Consider the following 8,546-nt stretch of genomic DNA (forward strand, 5'->3'; position numbering starts at 1 on the left):
ACGGACAGACCAACATGTACACAGCTCTGGGAGATTTTAAGTTGAAAACATCCCGTTTTTAAACGCAAAGTTTACCATTTTAAAACCTTGGAAATGGTAATTTAAAGCATTAATGGATTACTTCATAACTTCAAAACTACAATATTTTGCAATAAAATGAAAACTGTATTTTCTCACAAATTGAAGGTTTTTCCCATTTTTCACAGTTTGTGCTCTACCGACATGTTAAAAGTTTTGCTGTGGCGGGTCACAAAAGTCTCCTGGCAACTTGCACCTTGAACACATGGTTTTTGTAGCCATTGAAAGGGTTCTATTGTAATCCTGTCTGGGTATGTGATTAATTCTCTAAGAAAATGGTTTCTATATTGTTTGCAGTATGAGCTTTTGGAAAGTCTTTTCAAAAGCTTGATGGTATCCTACTTTATCCATTCTAAAAACAGTATTGATGCATGCTGCAGTCACCATCTTATAGGAAAGGCCATTGTTTTCAAAGTTTTTAACCACCTACATGTTAAGTTGTGCTAAACTTGAATAACTGAAGGTGTACTGTTACAAGCTAGTTTAATGTAGCTTTCTTTAAGCATGAGTAAAATGGTGCTGTCACTTTAAGAAACACTGAAGCCTAGTAACAGGAAGTTGTCACACAGAATGTAGGGCAAAGTAATTGGGAAGTACATGTTTGTAGGCCCAATTTAAGCCTGTTTGCCATGTGTGGTAGAGACTAGGATTTGTATCAAAGTTTAGCCAGCAGCATCTGCAACTTCCTATGCCATTGGGTAGCATCAAAGGTATGTATTTGCTATTCAAGTTCTATATTTTGACCATGGTTTACTTTGTGAAAGTATATTTATTCCTGATGCATTAATACTGTGTCATGGTTTTCAGATGACGAGCCCACATGCAGATACGAACGGGAGGCAATGCACAGTTTTAAGATTTTTATTAAAGGAAAACAGGCAGGTCTATGGACGGAACTACAGGTGACTCGGCTGGGTCAGAACGTCACGGCTGGAGAGTCTGTAAGAAAGAGCAAGTGAGTTCTTCTGAAATAAGAGCCAGGAAACTTGCTAGGAGTTGCGCTGCTTACCATTAGGCTGGGCGGACCTAACCGGGAAGAAGTAGCGTCAGGAGAACTCTATGTGACTACTCAGATGGAGATAGGTGGCTAGTGGCTGAGGGCGGCAGATGTAGCTGGCGAGGAATCCGAGGCGACCTCATCGGCAGCGGTTGACAGATGGATTGACCAGAGTGAGCACAGAACCAACAGAACCCGGGAAAGGGGATCTCAGGCCTCGCTGGGTAACTTCCAGGAAGTATGAGGGGAGCGCCAGAGCAAAATCTGAGCAGACAGGTCTGCTGGTCTGTTTCTTCGGACGGGACGTCAAGACAGGTGAGTGCATCCAAGCACCAAAATCTGGAGCAACAGAGAGGTACAAAAAATTACTCAAAAAAGAAGAGTAACAAAAAAACTCACAAGCTGGTTTCCGAGAGTTGGGACAGAGGCCACGTCGTACCACGACTGGTTAAGGCTCCGGCGTCTTCCATCTGCCAGTGCTCTGCTTAAGAAGCCAGAGGAAGCCGCCTGCAACGAGCTGCAGGTGTGGACCACGCCTCCTCAGCCAACTAGACACACCTGAGGAGTAGAGTTAGAGCAGCCAACACAGAGAACCCTGACATACTGTTTATTTGTATTTTGTGGCGGATTTGTATGTTGAACCATGTAGTTAAATGAGTGAATGGAGAAATACTTGATTCATTAGATGTGTACATGATAATGGGACTTTGAGTGGTGTTTGTGTTGGAACAGGGTGATCTGTTCTACTTTGTTTATTGCTTTGAAATATTAAAAGGGCAGCCATATATCTGATTGCATTTTGTATGTTACAGTTTCACCTTCTTGCAACATTAATAAACCTGTGGATAAAAAGTCATCAATCTTCAGAGTCTTGATGTTCAAGAGGCGTTTATCTGACTGTCAAACCATATAGATGATCCGTATGATGAGGACAGCACAGAAGGAACCTTTTTTGATTAACCTATCCAGTGCTTGCAGTAAAATGCTAAAGCCCCACAGCATGATTTTGTCACCTGCATGCTTAACAATTGGTATTGTGTTCTTCATACAGATTGGAAAGCATCTCTTTTGCAAACATAATTTGACATTGTGGTCAGACAGCTCAATCTTTGTCTCATCTGTTTGTGACTTTTTCTCTAGAAGGTATTGACTTGTAAAGGTGGGCAGTTGCAGTTTTCAGTAAAAATCCAATCAGTCAGTGATGCTGCATTGGTCAGTGACATTGTTTCAGAGGCATATTTTTTATATGTGTAATTCTTACAATGTGTGAATAAAAAAATCTCTTCAACAAATTTAAAATGTGCCCCTTTTGATTTTTAAATTCTCCAAAGATGGGAAAATATTCAAATATTTAATTCAAAGCTCAAATTTAATCTGACAATTTTTGTCCGTAAGTGTTCTTAAATGAAGTATAAAAAACCTTTTTTATTTCCATAGAACCCAGAAAATTTTGGTTCCATGCTGGAGCTATCCTGGAGAGGATCAAAGAGTATTGATGTTGGAGGAGGAAAAACTAGAACGTTCTTGAAGGATGGAGATGAAGTCGTTATCACAGGTTAGATATTTTGGCATTAAAGGGGGATAAAATCTTTGGTGAGCAGCATGTTTACTGAAATGAATAAGCTTTTAAACAATGTCTTATTCATTGAATTAGTGTGTAAATGTATATATATCTGTGTGTGAGTGTGTATATGTGTGCATATATGGGTTAGGGTATGTATATTATGTGTGTGTATGTTCAATTCAATTTTATTTATATAGCGCCAATTCTTGAAACATGTCATCTCAAGGCACTTTAAAAAGTCAAATTCAATCAGATTGTACAGATTGGTCAAAACATTTCCTATATAAGGGAACCCAGTTAATTGCATCAAAGTCTTGACAAGCAGCATTCACTCCTGAAGAAGCACAGAGCCACAGGAACAGTCATCTGCATTGTATGGAGGACCAATCCTGCCATAATTAAAAATACACACAGAAATAAATGAAGGACTTAATAATATAAAATGGCTTAAGAAAAGTGTCTAATAATATTAATTTGTGTGCCATTTAATGTGACAAAATAATAAAAATAAGATATTTCTTCAACAATTCATCAATTATTCATCAAAAAATATATATTTTAACTTACACTTTTATTTTTACTTTTCTTCTTGCTTTTATGCTGACTTATTTGTAACCCTTGTATTTCTGAAACAATCATTTATTTCTGCCTCTAACATTTCTAGCTGTTTTTTTACCCAAAGGATTTACACCTGCCCTTTTATTTCCTTTTCCCCTTTTTCCACTTCGTGTATTTCTAGTTCTTGTATTTAAAGCAACATTTTTAAAGCATGTTTTTACTCCACCATAAATATTTCTTTCTATTTTATTTTAAACTTATATTTCTGAAACATATATTTATTTCTGCCTCTAACTTTTCTAGCTGTTTTTTTACCCAAAGGATTTACGCCTGCCCTTTTATTTCCTTTTCCCCTTTTTCCACTTTGTGTATTTCTACTTCTTGTTTTTAAAGCAACATTTCTAAAGCATGTTTTTCCTCCACCATAAATATTTCTTTCTAATTTATTTTAAACTTATATTTCTGAAACAATCATTTATTTCTGCCTCTAACTTTTCTAACTGTTTTTTTACCAACCCAATTTTTGCCTGCCCTTTTTATTTCCTTCTCCCTTTTTTCCACTTCTTGTATTTCTACTTGGTGTTTTTTTACTTCCTCTTTTTCCACTTTGTTTATTTCTACTTTGCGTTTTACTTCCTCTTTTTCCACTTTGTGTATTTCTACTTCGTGTTTTTTTACTTCTTCTTTTTCCACTTTGTGTATTTCCACTTCATGTATTTCTACTTGGTGTTTTTTTACCTCCTCTTTTTCCACTTCGTGTATTTGTGCTTCGTGTTTTATTACTTCCTCTTTTTCCACTTGGTCTGACTGCAGCTGTTAATGTTAATACGATGGCAGGGAGGGAGGGGGGAGAGGGGGGCGGTGTCACCGGCAAAGCTTCACAACTATTGGCTAAGGCCTGCCTCCCCGGAAACGAGCCTGCATCAGCTGGCCGCTTTCCCAGAATGCACCGCGGCCGCAGCTTGCTTATGGACAGCGCTAACAGAGATCACAGTGGTAAGTTAAAAAATACCTTTTCTGCTGCTGTTGTTCTTTAAAAGTACGTTTGAGGCAACAACATTATACTTTTAAGCTTCCCTATATGGCCTGTTTACAGAGTTAGTGTGTAATTTAAAAAGAACAAGTCCGACATGAGTGGACCACAGTGATCCGCAGATTCATTCGGGAGCGTCAGAAAGCTATGGTGCGTTCAGGAGCATGGGACATTTCATATTTACAAGGAAAGAGGCATAAAACGGAACAGAACTTCACTCATACAATATTGTGTCTATCCAGAAACAGTGTGGGCTTTCTTACAATACTGAATGCTCTATAATTGTATTTCGGTTATTTTTTTATTATGCACATCTGCTAGCTTTTTATTCTGAAACTTCTAATGTCCCATGCTCCTGAATGCACCATAGCTTTCTGAATGCGCTGTGCTGTGTAGATAGATTCGCGTCTGATCTTCCGCTTAAGACAAAGCTTTGCAGTTTCAAAACTCATGTCGGCTCTCACGGATTACTGTTGTGTGAATGAAAAGAGACCACAACAAATAAATCAGCCATTCCTCTAGGGAACGCAAAAGTATTCTGAGGTAACGCAAAAAAATATATATTTTCCCCATGTCCCCTAAAGGGCTCTGTATACACTTCCCTCGGCCTTGTCGTGTGTCAAGTGCTGCTGGTTCTGATGCCGTTTTTTGTTGTTTTAATTCGGCAAAACGTTCATTTGTTTTGTGTTTATCTCACTGACTTGAGTTGCTTTATTAACTCAATACTTGCTGGAATAAATGATGTCTCCCAAGGACGACAGCAGCATTAAGGACAAAACGCATAAGCAGAAGCAGTTAGTTATCAGCTATTATATAGGTTACAAAATATGTTCGGTCTGCGAGTGTCATGTTAGTTACACATAGCAGAAGCAGTCGTAATATTGCCTAGCTTTTAGGTTTAACGTGGGTTCTGTTGTCTGTTCATCTTTTATTATGAAGTATTACATAATTGACATTTATATTTTAAACAGGGACCACAGAAGGCCTATTTACAGGCAGGAGGAACTCCTCCAAAACCGGATTGCAGTAAGTAATTTTTATTTATGTCTGCCTAAATGTTTATGTTCAGCTCTTGTGACACTAAACTTGTTTTCTATTCAACTAGTGATTTTGTGTGATTTTGGCTACCAAAAGGGCCAATAAATATTTGTCCCTTTTAGAAAAACTTGACAAGTTTTAAATAAAATCTATAAATGTTTTTCTTATCTAAGTGAGTTTCTTTTGAGCAAGGACACAGAGAATTGAGAGGGGAAAGAAAACAATTGTAACAGTGTAAAAAAAGACATTTATTTTATACAAATGATTTTACTTTGGAACAGAGTCAAGATGTAACATGTTCAGAACAATTAACATAAGATTTAAAACAAATAATTAACTTTTATAAACACCATGGACAAAGAGAACACCCACAAACATACAATTGATAAATAACAGGAATGGAAATTAATTTACTGATTTAATTTGTTTTACAGGTAGTGGAAAAAAAATTAAATGAAGCAGCATGTGTACATAACTACAACTGATCTAGGTTAGGTCACATGTAGGCTTGTTCACTTAAACATGCAGCCAGCTCTGCCGGGCTGCCAGTCTGGCTCGGAGGCAGCTTCCAGACAGCTTGCTGTCTTCAGCCGCCGGATGCCGTCCTCTTCTGGGTAAACCTCCTCCTCCTCCACGTCAAGCTGGTCCCCTGCCTCTATACTAATATTGTGGAGGATGCAGCAGGCGGCGATTACTTTTGGGGCAAATGTCGGGCGGACCTCCAGCGCCCTAAAGAAAATGGAACGCCACCACGTCTTTATAGCACCAAAGGCACGCTCAGTGATGTTTCTTGCCTTGGCATGGTGCCTGTAGTGGCGTGCCTCCACTTGGACTGTACCAAATATAAAATAACTTGTAATTTAGGTAATATGCTGATATGTCTTAATGTTCTATCTAATTAATATAATCTATGTATCAATTTTGTGTCATTGTTGGCTCTATTTAAGGACAAGAAGGTAAGAGATCTTAATGGCAACTGGCGGGCGATAGGGCGTCAGGGAGGTGATTGGGTCCAGGAGGCATGGGAACGCACCATTGCAGTGTAGAAAAAAAATCCCTTAGGTGGGTATAAAGCATTTTTATACAACGGAGAGCGCCACAGTACCAGTGAGTGATGGACAAAGCCTACATTGTCGATGTAAACATTCAAAATCTTTCCCCGTGCGTCACACACACCCTGCAGGATGATTGAAGGGAAGAGTTTTCTGTTTAAATAACATTTCTTTTGTGGCTCTGCAGGTGGAACAATTCGCACGTCACCCATCAATGGCACCGACTGCTCCTTTGAGCGCCTCGATCCCGGCAAGGCGGGCAAAACCAGCACCCACTCCCTCCAAATCTTGTCTTTTTGGGAAGAAATTTTTTTTTTTAATGATCCCCATCAAGGAGTTCATGACTCTGTGCACCACCTGGCACACAAGGGCATCACAAAGATGTCGGCTGTTTCCATATAGGATGCACCGCCGCCAGCCAGAAGAGGGTCACCAGCACTCTCCTTATCCTCACATGTTTTGTTGGTGTTTCTTCCTGTAAATAAAAAATGCCAAATGTTACCATAATTGGTTTTTAATTTCTCACCTTTTCATATCATAAAACTATACCTGGTTAACATGTAAATTAATATAGTTCTCAAGAAAGAAAAAGTAAAATGTATAGTCCTGTAAAACTAGTCAAGTATAGCAAATGTAACAAATGGCTTCTCTTCTCTGGTGTTTTTATAATGTACAGATTCTCATTGTAAGATGTATTGATTAATTTTGCCATTTCACTAAGAATGAACTGAACTAACTGCACATAATTTATAGATTAATCACTGTAAAAGTGGGCAGACATAGAAATGACTTTTCCTATCTTAATGATCAATGCTGTGGTCAGTAGGTACAACAAAGTACCCTAACCCTGCAATGTTATGTTAAAATTGTGTTTTCGTTTTCCCATGAGTTATAGAGAAATTGTCACAATTTCAACCTTATCACTTGTTCAATACCATCCTCAATGTTTTTTTTTTAAGATAAAAGTAGGAAATAGGCATGTTAATCTTAAAATGACTACCAGTTGGCACAGTTGGGCTAGCAAAGCAACTCAAGTCAGTGAGATAAACACAAAACAAATGAACGTTTTGCCGAATTAAAACAACAAAAAACGGCATCAGAACCAGCAGCACTTGACACACGACAAGGCCGAGGGAAGTGTATACAGAGCCCTTTAGGGGACATGGGGAAAATATATATTTTTTTGCGTTACCTCAGAATACTTTTGCGTTCCCTAGAGGAATGGCTGATTTATTTGTTGTGGTCTCTTTTCATTCACACAACAGTAATCCGTGAGAGCCGACATGAGTTTTGAAACTGCAAAGCTTTGTCTTAAGCGGAAGATCAGACGCGAATCTATCTACACAGCACAGCGCATTCAGAAAGCTATGGTGCATTCAGGAGCATGGGACATTAGAAGTTTCAGAATAAAAAGCTAGCAGATGTGCATAATAAAAAAATAACCGAAATACAATTATAGAGCATTCAGTATTGTAAGAAAGCCCACACTGTTTCTGGATAGACACAATATTGTATGAGTGAAGTTCTGTTCCGTTTTATGCCTCTTTCCTTGTAAATATGAAATGTCCCATGCTCCTGAACGCACCATAGCTTTCTGACGCTCCCGAATGAATCTGCGGATCACTGTGGTCCACTCATGTCGGACTTGTTCTTTTTAAATTACACACTAACTCTGTAAACAGGCCATATAGGGAAGCTTAAAAGTATAATGTTGTTGCCTCAAACGTACTTTTAAAGAACAACAGCAGCAGAAAAGGTATTTTTTAACTTACCACTGTGATCTCTGTTAGCGCTGTCCATAAGCAAGCTGCGGCCGCGGTGCATTCTGGGAAAGCGGCCAGCTGATGCAGGCTCGTTTCCGGGGAGGCAGGCCTTAGCCAATAGTTGTGAAGCTTTGCCGGTGACACCGCCCCCCTCTCCCCCCTCCCTCCCTGCCATCGTATTAACATTAACAGCTGCAGTCAGACCAAGTGGAAAAAGAGGAAGTAATAAAACACGAAGCACAAATACATGAAGTGGAAAAAGAGGAGGTAAAAAAACACCAAGTAGAAATACATGAAGTGGAAATACACAAAGTGGAAAAAGAAGAAGTAAAAAAACACGAAGTAGAAATACACAAAGTGGAAAAAGAGGAAGTAAAACGCAAAGTAGAAATAAACAAAGTGGAAAAAGAGGAAGTAAAAAAACACCAAGTAGAAATACAAGAAGTGGAAAAAAGGGAGAAGG

At 38.8% G+C, this 8,546-nt stretch overlaps 1 long non-coding RNA gene across 1 annotated transcript; it reads right to left on the reverse strand.

Annotated features, from left to right (window-relative positions):
* Positions 1–6,638: 6,638 nt before the first annotated feature.
* Positions 6,639–8,123, reverse strand: LOC118561151. Its single transcript, XR_004929804.1, has 2 exons — positions 8,093–8,123; positions 6,639–6,795 (listed from the first exon to the last, which is right to left on the reverse strand). It is a non-coding gene; the product is annotated as an uncharacterized LOC118561151 (long non-coding RNA).
* Positions 8,124–8,546: the final 423 nt, after the last annotated feature.

The sequence above is a fragment of the Fundulus heteroclitus genome, unplaced genomic scaffold, assembly GCF_011125445.2.
Source record: "Fundulus heteroclitus isolate FHET01 unplaced genomic scaffold, MU-UCD_Fhet_4.1 scaffold_57, whole genome shotgun sequence".
Classification (NCBI taxonomy): Eukaryota; Metazoa; Chordata; class Actinopteri; order Cyprinodontiformes; family Fundulidae; genus Fundulus; species Fundulus heteroclitus.